The sequence below is a fragment of the Trichechus manatus genome, unplaced genomic scaffold, assembly GCF_000243295.1.
Source record: "Trichechus manatus latirostris isolate Lorelei unplaced genomic scaffold, TriManLat1.0 scaffold00193, whole genome shotgun sequence".
Taxonomy (NCBI): Eukaryota; Metazoa; Chordata; class Mammalia; order Sirenia; family Trichechidae; genus Trichechus; species Trichechus manatus.
In genome coordinates this window covers 4,278,662-4,294,220 of record NW_004444129.1, presented here as the reverse complement: position 1 = coordinate 4,294,220, position 15,559 = coordinate 4,278,662, and the positions used below count along the sequence as shown (strand labels likewise).

Below are 15,559 nucleotides of genomic sequence, written 5' to 3'. Positions count from 1 at the left end.
ATACGAGATAAACATACAAAAATCAGTTGGATTCCTTTACACCAATAAAGAGAAGCTTGAAGAAGAAATTACCAAATCCATTTACAATAGCCCCCAAGAAGATAAAATACTCAGGAATAAATCTAACCAGAGACATAAAAGATCTATACAATGAAAACTACAAGACACTACTGCTAGAAACCAAAAGAGACTTGCATAAGTGAAAAAACATACCTGGCTCATGGATAGGTCGACTCAACATTGGGAAAATGTCAATTCTACCCAAACGGATCTACAGATACAATGCAATCCCGATCCAAATTCCAACAGCATTTTTTAATGAGATGGAGAAACAAATCACCAACTTTATATGGAAAGGGAAGAGGTCCCGAATAAGTTAAGCATTACTCAAGAAGAACAACGAAGTGGGAGGGCTCCCATTACCTGATTTTAGAGCCTATTATACCACCACGGTAGTCAAAACAGTCTGGGGTACTGGTACAACAACAGACACATAGACCAATGGAACAGAATTAAGAATCCAGACATAAATTCATCCACCTATGAGCAGCTGATATTTGACAAAGTCCCAGTGTTCATTAATTGGGGAAAAGACAGTCTCTTTAACAAATGGTACTGGTGTAACTGGATTTCCAAGCACAAAAAACAGAAACAAGACCCTTACCTCATACCATGCACAAAAACTAATTCAAAATGGATCAAACACTTAAATATAAAACCGAAAACAATAAAGATCGTGGACGATAAAATAGGGACAACGCTAGGAGCCCTAATACATGCATAAACACAATACGAACCATAAGTGACAATGCACAAACACCAGAAGAGAGACTAAATAACTGGGAGCTTCTAAAAAGCAAACACTTATGCTCATCCAAAGACTTCACCAAAAGAGTAAAAAGACAACCTACAGACGGGGAAAACAAATTTGGCTATGACAAATCCGATCAGCATCTAATCTCTAAAATCTACAAGATACTGCAAAACCTCAACAACAAAGAGACAAATAACCCAATTAAAAAATGGGGAAAGTATAAGAACAGGTATTTCATCAAAGAAGACATTCAGGCAGCTAACAGACACATGAGAGAATGCTCACAATCATTAGCCATTAGAGAAATGCAGATCAAAACTACAATGAGATATCATCTCACCCCAACAAGACTATCATTAATCCAAAAAACACAAAATACTAAATGCTGGAGAGGTTGTGGAGAGACTGGAACACTTACACACTGTTGGTGGGAATGTAAAATGGTACAACCACTTCGGAAATCGATTTGGCGCTTCCTTAAAAAGCTCAAAATAGAAGTACCATAGGATCCAGCTATCCCGCTCCTTGGAATATATCCTAGAGAAATAAGAGGCATCACACGAATAGATATATGCACACCCATGTTCACTGCAGCACTGTTCACAATAGCAAAAAGATGGAAACAACCGACGTGTCCATCAACAGTCGAATGGATAAACAAATTATGGTATATCCACACAATGGAATACTACACAACGATAAAGAACAACGATGAAGCCATGAAACATCTTATAACATGGAGGAAGCTGGAGGTCATTATGCTGAGTGAATTTAATCACAGAAGGACAAATATTGTATAAGACCACTATTATAAGAACTCAAGAAAAGGTTTAATACAAAAGAAAACATTCTTTGATGGTTATGAGAGTGGGGAGGGAGGGTGAGGGTTATTCACTAACTAGATAGTAGACAAGAATTATCTTAGGTGAAGGGAAGGACAGCACCCACCACAGGGGAAGTCAGCACAACTGGACTAAACCAAAGCTAAGAAGTTTCCTGAATACAATCAAACACTTTGAGGGACAGAGTAGCAGGGGTAGGGATCTGGGGACCATGCTTTCAGGGGACATCTATGTCAACTGGCATAACAAAGCTTATTAAGAAAATGTTCTGCATCGTACTTTGGTGAGTGGCATCTTGGGCCTTAAAAGCTTGCAAGCGGCCATCTAAGATACATCAATTGGTCCCAACCACCTGGAGTAAAGGTGAATGAAGAACACCAAAGACACAAGGAAAGTATTAGCCCAAAAGACAGAAAGGGCCACATAAACCAGACTTCATCAGCCTGAGACCAGAAGAACTAGGTGGCGCCTAGCTACCGCCAATGACCGTCCTGAAAGGGAACACAACAGAGAGCCCTGGATGGAGCAGGAGAAAGGTGGGGTGTAGAACTCAAATTCTAGTAAGAAGACCAGACTTAGTGGTCTGAATGAGACTGGAGGAACCCCGGGCAGCATGGCCCCTGGATTCTCTATCAGCCCAGAACTAAAACAATTTCCAAGGCCAACTCTTCAGACAGGGATTGGACTGGACTGTGGGACATAAACTGATTCTTGTGAGGAGTGTGCCTCTTAGCTCAAGTGGATACAAGAGACTAAACGGGCAGCTTCTGTCTGGAGGTGAGATGGAAGGCAGAGAGGGTTAGGAGCTGGTTGAATGGACATGAGGAATCAGGTGGAAACGAGGAGTGTGCTGTCACAGTATGGGGGGAGCAATTAGGGTCACGTAACAATGTATGTACAAATTTTTGTATGGGAAAAATAAAAAAAAATTACAAGGTCATATATTTTTGTTTATCTCTGCTATCTCTGTTAAAATAAAAGAATTGGACTCTGACTAAAATTTACTAAAATACCACACTTCGAAGAGGGGAGACTGAAGGTTGGCAATCATATTCCAAAATAAACTATATCCTAACAGAAATACATAAATTTAACTCTGTTAATGACTGTGAAGAAATTTTCTGAATCATTTTTCGTTTGTCTATGGCTCTTTAGTTATATAATCCATTAACACTTTCCCTACTAAGACAGTCAGTTTCTGGAATCTATTGTATATTATTTAGCTGTCTGTGACCGGATGGCCAAAATATCCATCCCTCAGCATTCAGCAAGTATCCAAGACCTGATATATAAATTATCATCAGACATCTGTTTGCCACATTCTACTGTGGAATAGATCTGCAATAAGCTATTTGTCCTTAATTTTGGGTCCTTCTTTTTTAAAACTCATATTTTAAATTGGTCAGAATTTTTCCTTTTACTCCCATAAGAAACAATTGCTATATGCGTTAATTTCTGCCTTCAGCAAAGACTGTAACAATCTTTTACCTACTGGCCTTAGAGACTAATGTTTGCTTGGGTGCCAGCAGAAACTAACCGTCGTTTGGCAGTCATCCTCCACATAGTGAGTTCTGATCTTGTCATTCCCTTTAGTAATGCTTTGGCATCCAGGAAACTATCCCCTTGATTTGTAAATCATACCAATTTTTTAGGCTTTGATTTTGATTTCCCTGAAACACCATAATGTCCATGGCCCTCCTGCAATAGAGATTGTTTAGCCATCTTGAAATTTTTCAGCATCTTATGCAGAAATCATGTACCTCTAACTGGTTAAACATCATTGTGAGAGTAAAGGATTGTTAAGTGAAAAGTTAAAACAATCTATTAAATGGGAAATATATTCTATGAAATACTAAATTTTAGATTTGCAAGTATCCAAATGTTTGATATCATGTAAACCAAATAATCAAATAACCGAGATTTTTCTTTCTTCCACTTGGATCTTCTCAGGTGACAAATATACAAAATCATTTCCCATGTAGGTCCCTATAGGTGGCTCAGCGGTTAAGTGCTCGGCTACTAAACAAAAGGTTGGCGGTTCGAATCCACCAGCTGCTCCTTGGAAACCTTATGGGTAGTTCTACTCTGTCGTATAGGGTCGCTATGAGTCGGAATCAACTCAATGGCAATGGGTTTGTATCTGTTCTCAAAGCTACAGATTTTAATTATATATCACAGTTTTATAAGGGGTTAATGTCACTTTGCTCTGTATTTTTAGGAATAATAGTACTTGGTGAAAAGCAAACAATAGCATTCTATAGAACTGGCTCTTCATTCTCCCTTTCCATATGTAGTTGCCAAACTGCCAGCTCTGCTTTTTATGTAAAACTACAGATGTCTTCTTATTAATCAAGATTCTAATACATTCCAGATGAATAAACAACTTCAGCACTGCAGCACGTACCGCTCTCCTTAACCCAGGATTTATTAGAGTAGCCCGTTCCAAGATCTCTTAACTTTAAAAAGATGGTTTATTGTCCCTGTTTCTATAGCAGGGGCCTTATAAATGCACTGAAACTAGGTCCCTGTCCCTACGTGACATAATATTCAAAGAGATTTCCAACTCTACGGTGTAACATTATCCAAATCCTTTGAAACCATAAGCAGTTTCCTCAAAGTCAATCATCCATATACAGAAACCACAGACAATCAATACAAATGCAATATGTTACCGATGACATTAGAGAAATAATGTCCCAGAATCCTCTGCAGTACGCAATAGCGTATTTAATATTCACTATACATTTTAAAGTGGCAGCCCAAAACATAAAGCTCTAATTAAAAAGCACTCTTGGTGAACAGCTAAATATTTTGCTTTTTAACTTTTTCCTTACACAAGGAATAATTTGGGGAACATTATCTGCACACATGGTATTGATTAACTCAGGGCTATGATTTCTCTGATTTCACACTGTTGATATTTCAATGGGTGTGTACCATGTAATTTAACCAACTGACATATGTTCAAGTACTGGTATTTAAAAATTAAATTATGGTCTACAATCATTATTTTATGCATTTTTTACTTGTACCATTTTCAGGCTAAAAGAAAATAGATCTTTCTCTTTGTAATCAAAAAAAAGAAACAAGACAGGGAAACAACAATAAGGTGTAAAAGCACATATTATCCCAATATATGTGGCTATTATAATACAGCATTAGCACCCTTCTTACTGCTCCCAGTTTACTAATGTTCTTACTAATACTGGACTCCTAAGGGTGGTTCTATAAATAAGACTTTTATATAGAAAACTAGGAAAAAATGAAAGGTTATAATAGGTATTAACATACCAAACTCATTTTTAATTAAAGAAAGAAAAAAAAAAAGCCCAGTCTTTGGGGGGTTTGGGAAAATAAGGTAGTCAAATGAGACCAATTAACTCCATTAACTTCTGCAAATACCTAGTTTTCTAACACATTCCTATTTTTCCATCTGCTGCACAGTTAAATGTGTCTACAAATTAACATTTTATTTATGATTCAGGTTCTGATTCATAAAAATTATGCACCTATTATACAAAGGTCTAATACTTCATGGAAAAAAAATAGAGAGGAATATATTGTGGCTTATTTTTCAATATTTTTTCCATGAGCCAAGCAATCTGGATCACGAAATACCACATACTAGATAATCAGTTACACTAGATAATCAGTTACATACTAGATAATCAGTCATTTCTCTCTTTAAAATAAGGTATTTTCCTTGGACATACTTGAAGATGACAAAATTGCTTCCTTTTCTACATCTTCCCTTCTTTCTTCTCATCTCATAGTAAATGGCATAGGAGTTTCTTATTCAGTATCTTATAAAGTTCTCCCCACTTTGGCCTGACATTCACATTAACTTCAAACCCCACAGCGTATCCATAATGTGCTGGAAATGCTTTATATTTAAGTTTTAAATGCTGTGCAAGTGCCCATGCGTCCTACTGGCTTAAACAGTAGAGCAGAGCTTTCAAAATATGTTGCAAGGGTAAACAGAAACTGGCGTGCGTAAATGGGTGTGTGCTGAGTCCATTTTAAGTATTTATAAAAGCCTTTATCCACAACACAAACCAACTTTCTTAACACAGTATTTATTGCCATTCAACTGTTCTTGCAATGAGAACAACAGGCACTTTCATAAGCGGACTCAAGAGTTATTTAATTTCACTTTAACTTCTGTAAGTAACTCCTTATTCTTTGCTGACATGCATTTTATTATTTACAGCAGTACTCCTCCATAAATCAAATTCATACACCTCTTGTAATAACAGAATAACTCTTACAAAAAGGCAGAAAAGAATTTTCCTTTTGAACCCAATAATTCCAAGAAGCTGTGTTTCCACAAATTACTATGCTGGTTCCTGGTATGGGCCTTTTCTGACCAGGTACCAGGACCTCTTAACACCTGAAGTATAAATTACCACTCTATTTCCATTTCTTAGCACTGCCAAATTCTTGGGACATTACTTATCTTGAAGCTAAGCCTATCACATTCAGAAAAGTTTGGGGAAAACAATTAGGGTTTAAAAGTATTAGACTCACCATTTTTGTGGCATCCCAATTTTACCATCTATGCAGCAAAACTGAGTATTTATTCTATATCGTCTACTTTTAAAAAATTAGGGCTGTTAACAATTTGTGTATAAATTTTTGAATGAGAAACTAATTTGCGCTATAAACTTTCACCTAAACACGATAAATTTTTAAAAAAATTAGGGCCCCCAAAGACGGGTATATATTCATGTTTGTAGTTTTTTCTAATGAAAACACTCAGTAAGTCATGAGGAAAAGTCAAGTTCCTGTTTTAGATTTTTGCTTCAAAAAAGGTATTTGTTAATAATCAACACAGCCAACATAAGTCAAAGTAAATGAGACAAAGATAATAAAAAAATGTGGCTAAAATGGAATGATCAACTTATAACTTGCTCAGATCCTCTAGAGAAATAAAGATGTAAGTTGAAACTCAGTATTAAGAGCATCTCACAGTGCAGTACTGACTGGGCCTATACCTCTAAACGATTCACGAGCTGATGTATTTGGGGAACTATTTTCAAGCGTCTTGCACTACTCTTTGGATAATTTTTACACATCATATGAACTTCAATCCTTGTTTGACTCTTCAATTCCTTAGATTCTGTAGGCAGTTTTAACTGTCATTAACATGGAATGAGATTATCACATAAAAAAGTAGAATTTTACAGTTGGAAGAAGCAACTAGTCTAGAACCCAGTTTTTCAGTCCAGAGGAATTAAGTTCTTTGCCTAAGGTCCCATAAATAGTAACTGAGGCTCTCGTTTGTGAGTTCTAGTCTCCACATCTACGTCACCAGCAGATTTAGATAAAGGTGGATAATTATGGGACTGTAACACAGTGGTTAAGAGCTTGACTGTTAATCAAAAGGTTGGCAGTTCAAATCCACCAGCCACTCCTTGGAAACCCTATAAGGCAGTTCTACTCGGTCCTATAGGGTGGCTATGAGTTGGAATCGACTTGACAGCAATGGGTTTGGTTTGGTTTGAAGGACTGTCTGCACCATACAATCAAATCAATGAAACAATGTAATTGCTAGTAATAGTTTAATGACTGGTATGTGTCTACATTCTCTTAAAGATAGAAATATACACTCTCTAAATCAACTTATTTCAATTCTGTTTTGATAAGGCCAAACTAAATCAAGCAGGTAGCAAAAATGCTCCCTAGTAACAAAGTAACAGCACATCTATCAACTATGACCAAGGATAATTGTCCATACTTTTTTCTTTCTAACCAAATTCTCACTTGCCTATAGCCTAATACCTTTTAAACCCAATTAAGTTTCTTCTTGGTAGATGCTGGCTGATTTGTGGTTGTGGTTGATTTACAAGGTCTGATCATTTACAGCTGGATCACGGTACCTTCTATAAACTCAACCTGAATTAGTAGAGAGAAACAAAAGTCAAGAGTTCCTACTTCCTCTTTCCTCCTACACACCACACAGTGGATGTGAGCTGGGTACTCTCACAGACATCAAAGAAAGAAGAAAATAAGGAATGGGAATGAGCCTGTCATACATACTAGTAGCCCACTATGAAGAATGGACTTGTCTTCACTGAATCTTAATTGATACCCGCTGCTTTCTGCTGGGGGTTCTGTAGTTTGATTACAGACCTTTGTGGATTTCTTCCCCACCCCTGCCCCCTTCCTTTTCAGACGCAGACCCTTGGATTTATATAATGTAGTGGTACCACCCATAAGAAAGAGGTTGAAAGAAATGAACTAGCACAATGAAAACCGTCAGTAAATATATGCAAATTTATTATGAATCAAACCAGAAGTACAAATTTACTACATTGTGGAAAATCTAAAAAATAGCAATTTGTTGCTGTATGTGCAATTTTAACGTATTCCAAAACGTGGGTATTGTCTGTTTCTGCTAGCCTGATCATTCAAACTTTTAAGTGCAATGAAGATGTGAAGTGTTGCCTTTTTAATAATATGCAGTGACCACATATGTTTTTCTGGTTTTCCACCTCCAGTGTGGGCCAGGAACACATACTTGCTGCTTTTACTCCAGTTATCTGATCATTACACAGAGCATGAACCTGTCTGTGGTTACTTTATATTTTACAATTATTATTGTAACACCTATTTTCACTATTCTGGAAACAATTGTGAATTGTTTAGTACTTAATGGGTTATAGTTCTTTATACTTGATATATAGAATAAAAAAGGAAAAATGTAAAGTTTAACATTTTTTTCTTCAAATCTGTATAGAACTGCAACCACCTATCACAAAACTATCGATATAATCACTACATAGGAATGCATACAGCATTCCTGGCTTCTAAGTTCTGCAGTTATTTTAGTAACTAAATTTATTTTTCAATATACCCTTTTCCCTGCCATTTGATTTCTTATATAAACCAAGTAAATGTTTTAATCTATACAAGTCATTCACATTCAATATTAAGAAACATTTGTTTCATTCATTCAGTTACTCATTTGACACTCACTCTCGGAATGTTTACTATGTCTAAGGCACTGTAATAGATGTTATGAAGATACAAAGACGGAAATGATCCAGTCTGCACTCTTAAAGCTCATAATTTAGTATGAGCTCAAAATTTAGTAAAGTTGAAAATTGCATGCAACTATGATCAAAGAAAGCCACCACCCATCTATCAGTGCATCATACTGTGGCAGCTTGCATGTTGCTAAAATGTTGGAAGCTGTGCCATCAGTATTTCAAATACTAGCAGGGCTGCTCACAGGGAACAGGTTTCAACAGAGCTTCCAGACTAAGACAGACTAGGAAAAAAGGACTGGTTATCTACTTCCAAAAAGTATGCAATAAAAACCTTATGGAACACAAGAACATTGTATGACTTGCTTGCTCTGAACACATCATCAAGAGGGATCAATCGCTAGAGGAGGACATCATGTTTGGTGAAGTAGCAGGCCAAGGAAGGCGTGGGAGACCCTCCATAAGATGGACTGGCACAATAGCTGCAATGATGGACTAGAACATGCTGGTGATTATGAGGATGAAGCAAGACCAGGCAATGTTTCATTCTATCATCATAAGGTCACCATGAGTCAGAATCGACTCAAGGGCAGTTAATAACAACAAGACTAAAGAAAAATGTATACGCCTTAAAAGGAGAGCAGTGGACAACTGGACCAAAGCAAAAGCAAAGACGTTTCCTAGGCACATGCAAATACTTCGAGGGACAGAGTAGCTGGTACTGGTGGCTGGGGACCATAGTTTCAGGGGATATCCAGGTCAACTGGCATTACATAGTTTATAAAGAAAAAGTTCTACATCCCACTTTGATGATTGATGTCTGGGGTCTTAAAAGTTTGCAACCGACCATCTAAGATACATCTATTGGTCCCATCCCACTCGGAGCAAAGGAAAATACTAGGCCAAAAGCCTAGAGAACCAAATGAACCAGAGACTCCACCAGCCTGAGACCAGAATAACTAGATGGTGCCTGGCTACCACCAATGACCGCCCTGACAGGGAACACAACAGACAGTCTCAGACAGAGCAGGATTAAAATGCAGAAGAGAACTCAAGTTCATGTAATGTCAGACTTAATGGTCTAACAAAGACTGGAGGAACCCCCGAAACCGTGGCCCCTGGATATTCTGTTAACCCAGAACTGAAACCATTCCCAAAGCCCACTCTTCAGACAAATATTAGACAGGACTATAAAACAAAAAATAATATATATGAGGAACATGCTTTTTAGTTCAATCAGATATATGAGACCAAACGGTCAGCTCCTGTCCAAAAGCAGGATGAAAAGGCATTCAGGACAGGAACTGGTCGAATGGACACAGGTAACCCGGGGTAGAAAGGGAGAGTGTGCTGTCACATTGTGGGAATTGCAACCAATGTCACAAAACAATATGTATATAAATTTTTAAATGAGAAGTTAACTTGAGCTGTAAAATTTTACCTAAAGCACAATTAAAAAAAAAAAAAAGAGCAGTGGAGACTCCAAGGAGGGAGAGATCATGTCAGGCTGGATGTGCAGCTGAGTGCAGGACAGGACATTTCAGATGGGCTTGTGATAGAAATAGTTTCTGATTCTACCCTTGAGACTTGAAAGGTTGAAAAGACATCCCCTACATGGGTAACATGCAGGAAAGAGACTCCAGCATCCAGACGATGCTGAAAGGGCTGTTACTCCATAGTCTTTGATAAGATACAAGTCAATCCAAGGAAGAAATGGCAAGAGCAAAGCTAAGAAGGAAAACAATGTTGGGGTGGGACGCACAAGTGTGCACATAGCTGAAGGAAGAGAACTGAGTTCATTAATGACAGAACAAGGTGTACAGACTCTCACATAACAATAGGTAGTCAAACAGTCCAGAAATATTGAGCATGCCTTTGGATTGAGTTTATAAAAAGGTCGTGGAAAAAGGACACCAGAGATATAGTTGCAAGAAAGGAACATTCCCAGTGTTCTACATTCTACCTTGGTGAGTAGCGTCTGGGGTCTTAAAAGCCTGTGAGCAGACATTTAAGATACTCCACTGGTCTCATCCTTTTGGGAGCAAGGGAGAATGTAGAAAACAAGATACAAGTAAAAGATTAGTCCAAAGGACTAATGGACCACAACTACCACGGCCTCCACCAGACTAAGTCCAGTACAACTACGTGGTACCCGGCTACCACCGCTAACTGCTCTGACAGGGATCACAACACAGGGCCCCGGACAGAGCTGGAGAAAATACAGAACAAAATTCTAACCCATAAAAAAAAAAGACCAGACTTACTGGCCTGACAGAAACTGGAGAAACCCCAAGAGTATGGCCCCCGGACACCCTTAGCTCAGTAATGAAGTCACTCCCAAGGTTCACTCTTCAGCCAAAGATTAGATGGCCCCATAGAACAAAACGAGACTAATGGGACACGATAGCCCAGGGGCAAGGACTAGAAGGCAGGAGGGGACAGGAAAGCTGGTAATAGGGAACCCAAGGTTGAGAGGGGATAGTGTTGACATGTCGTGGGGTTGTTAACTAATGTCATAAAACAATATGTGTACTAACTGTTTAATGAGAAACTATTTGTTCTGTAAACCTTCATCTAAAGTACAATAAAAAAAACTTTTAAAAGAAAGGAACATTCTGGGTAAAGTAAAAAGCACAAGGAAAGACAAAAATGAAGGAACAAGACTACAGGAAATGAGACTAGAGATGGAGGTTAGTTGATCACTGGGATCAGGGAGGAAACTGCCAGGGTAATTTGTGGGACTGATTGTTTAGAAAGTTATGTTGCCTTGAGGAAAACAGAATTTATACTCAATTTTAGTAATATCTACGTTCTTTCATTTAATTCAAATATTATAATGATTAAAAAGATGTATTTTAGAAAAGAACATTTAGTTGATATCCATTTCATTCTGTTTTTTAATTTACTTGTCATGACAAGCGTTAGTTTAAATACCAATTTGTGAGTGAGTTTTATTGTAGGACAGGATGCCTGGGCTCAAATACCAAATCTGCTACTAACTTCCTTAACTTAATGTTTGATCCTGAGTTTCTCTCTTTGGTAAATTCAGGAGAGACTAGATTTCTACATTCTTTTCTAGCTGTGAAGTTCTAAAACTCTATGACTATCTCAAAGTGTAGGGTTAGCTGCCTACGAGTCAGAAATTCATTCACAAGTGATATTTTCTGTTTTGTTCTTTTGGGGGGGCGAGGGGCTGCCAATGGCTAATTTGAGTCTCCAAAGCCAACAGGAAAGTTCCCTAGAAAATAATTAGACCCTGAACTACCAGCAGTGGTCACAGAACCTCCCCCACTTGGAAAACACTTTCCAACGTGTCAGAGACACTTGTAGACAAAACGAATGCATATGTGAAAATTCTTCATGTCTCTTCCAATCGGAAAGGCCAGGCCCATGTTTCTTAAGCGCTGTGGCTTCAGGGAGTTTTAGACAGAGGTCCATATTCCATTATGACAGGTAAAGCTCATCCGTCATCCAGTTTCTCTTGAATTTAGTTTTCTCAGTGTCTTCAATATTTTGTGTAAATTCCCAGAAAATTAGACACATATACACACAACCACATTCACCCTTTCAAATTTAAAAACTAAAAATTTATGTTGGCTTGTCTGCCAGTTCAGCTATCCATATAGTATTTCCCTCCTTAAGTGTAGACTGTAGATTAAATGAAGATAGCTACATGTTACATTATTTATAACAAGAGGCACTCTCATAATTGATAAGAACAATAATATAAAAAGGTGTACAGAGTCTCCCTCTTCATTACCTTCTTTGTTTTCTCAAAAAGTCACTTGCTTTGTTTCACATGTAGTAGCTGTTATTGATGATAAGGTTTGGATAATACCACTGGAGAATTGCCTTTATTCTAGCACGAGAGCATTCTTAGAATATGCCCATCGACTAATACAAAATGTACAGCTTGCCCAACATGAATTACAGCGATAGGATTAGGTCCAAAGGGAGCTATAACAACTCTTTACAAGTAACTGAAAGGTGCAAATGGCAAGGAGGGAAAAGAATTATTTAAAGAGGTCCGAGCTGTATGTGAAGAGGGATTAAATTAAGCAAAGGAAAATTCAGGTTTTATATCAAGAAAAAAAATCCTAATGGCAATATGTTAAAAGAACAGCTTCCCGAGAAATGTGTTGGAAGTCTCAATGCTGGAGGGAATTTAAACCGTAACTGTAACAACACTGGAAATAGACCACAGGAGGAATCCCATGCCAGTAAGAGAAGAGCGTGTTGCCCCACTAGCTTTTCTATCTTCTGTTTCCATAACCCTACGGAGTTTTCCGAAGGAAAAAAGAGATTTTTGACTAAGAATTAGACTACCGTAAATGACACTTGAGATACATGGTCTCTCTATTTACAAAAGAAGACTGCCTAGGTGAGTTTCCCCAGGGCTCCCTATTGATCTACTACAATACAGTAGGTGAAAATGTTCTGCAAACAGTAAAGTTCTATTTAGCTAAAAATATTATAATAAAAATGGTAACTATCATTTATTGAGTCATTACAATGTGCCAGGAATCCTGCTCTATGCTCTACATATGTCATATTATTTATGCTTCACCAAAAAACTTGACATTTTAAGGATGAGAAAATGGGAGGCCTACTGTGTGCCTACGAGTCCCTGGGTTGCACAAGTGCTTAAGAGCTCAACTATGAGCCAAAAGGTTGGCAGTTAGAGCCCACCAAGAGGTACCTCAGAAGAAAGGCCTGACAATCTACTTCAGAAAAGTCACAACCTTGAAAATCCTATGAAGCAGGTTCTACTCTGTACACATGGAGTCTCCATGAGTTAACATCAACTCTGTGGCAACTAACAACATGTGCCTAAGATTAATGAGTTCCTAAGTAGTAGAAGCAAGATTCAACCCCATGCAGTTACAGTCCAGAGACTGAGCCCTCAACTACCGTGGTACTATCAACAACAGGCTTCAAAGAAATTAACAGTCTTTTCCTGTATCTTCAAAGCCAGCCTGGGAGTACTGAAAGGGATGACTGAAAGGCCGGTTACCCTTCCCCAGGAGCAGGATCAAAGCACTAGCTTACTCTAAATTGGCCCATTCTAGCTACAGGTCTCAGCCAAGTTTGGACTTGTAATTTACCAGAAAAGAAACTTTTGCAGCAGCCCTTTGATTCAATTCTTGTGACCCTTGTGAAATAAACGTTCTTAAGACTGAGTTATGATACCAACTCGCTTCAATACAACAAATATGTACCCTGTTATGTACTCAAGGGGCTAATATCTAGCAGGGGATCAGGTTAGTTCATCTCCAAAGTAGTTGGAGAGGGCCACATGGGTGCAAACTTCAGTAACAAAGATAAGAACAGAGCTGAAGGGAGCAGAGAAGAAAACAAAGACTCAGACTCAGAAACAGGAGGGTGTAGTGAGGGGTTCAGGAGAAAGGGAATTTCAAGACCATTCATTCCTTCCACACATTGTGTGATGAAGATTTGCTGAGTGCCTTCCATGTGTCAAGCATTGGAGAGATATCAGATAATTTTGTATCTGAAACTTCATGGAGCTTACAGGGCAGTCAAGAGACAGATATTACACAACCAGAGGTGTTCTAAGAGAGCAGAGAGCTGGACATAATCTAGACATGGGCTCAGGGAAGGCCTCCTAGAGGAAGCAACCCTTAAAACTAAGAAAGATAAAGGGAGGAGCGATTTTCTCTGGACAGAAAACACCACACAGGAATAGGCCGTACCCCAAAAACCGATTGTGGTCGAGTTGATTCCAACTCATAGTGACTCTATAGCACAGAGTAGAACTGCCCCATAGCGTTTCCAAGGAGCAGCTGGTGGATTTGAACTGCCGACCTTTTAGTTAGTAGCTGAGTTCTTAATCACTGTGGGGGAGAAAAAACGTGTGGTCAGCTCAAGGAACATAAAGCAAGTGTGGCTGGAGCAGAGGGAACAAGGTGGAACATGGGGGCACTGAGGGTTGGAAGGCCCGAAATTTGGCTCAGGCAAATCACATATGGAGTATAGGGCACATAAAGGCCTTTGAAGCCCATTCTAAGAGCTTTGGAAAACTACTGAAAGCTTCTGAGCATGAACTGCTTTGGTTCAGAGACAATAAAGCATAATGGTAAAAGTCAAGAGTCTTCTGAGTCAGTCAGACACCTCCTGGGTTCAAATCCTGGCTGTGACAATTATTTATCGTGTGATCGTTATGTCTCACAGATAAAATGGTAAAAGATAAAACAAAATAAAAATACCTACCTCTCATAAGTTTGAGTGGGAGGATTAAACAAGCTGATGTTAGTAAAGTGTTGAGCACATAAAGGAGCTCAGTCTGCATTAAAAAGCACAGGTAGCAACTTAAAAGGGAGCTATACAGTGTAGTGGGTAAGAGCATGCGATTTTGAGTCATAAAACCTTAAGCAACGTACTCCACCTTTTCTTCAAAACCTCAGCGTCTTCATTTGAAAATCATATAGCAACTTCATGGATTTCTTTTTAAAATTCAATGAGAAAACATATGCAATATGCCTAGCACAAAGTGAGTTTTCAATAAATTAGAACTATTATTATAATCCTGAGAATTTTTCATGAAAACTTTATAAATGCTTTCTGGCATGTTCCACAGAGAAAGAACTGGATTTTCTACTATTATTATTACTCATGTAACTTTTCAGTGCTCAGAATATTTTACCAACATTATGTTATCTTTTCAATCCTCAACATTCCCATGAAACTCATAGGTACAAATAAAAATATTGAGGCACGTGAAGAGTAAAACTGCGTAAGAAACATGGGAAGGAAAACACAGGTCACCAGAGTTCAACTAAAACATAACTATTACTCTATAAATTATACGTATAAATACACACACACATATGTTGTTGTGTGCCGTCAAGTCGATTCCAACTCTTAGCGACCCTTTTTATATATATAGGGAGAGGGAG

The 15,559-nt window shown here is 38.2% G+C and overlaps 1 protein-coding gene across 2 annotated transcripts in view; it reads right to left on the bottom strand.

The window, feature by feature from the left end:
* The window catches only part of ZNF521 (zinc finger protein 521), a 313,858-nt gene that overhangs the window by 207,082 nt on the left and 91,217 nt on the right, over nt 1-15,559 (bottom strand). The gene's annotated exons all lie outside the window — the stretch shown is intronic.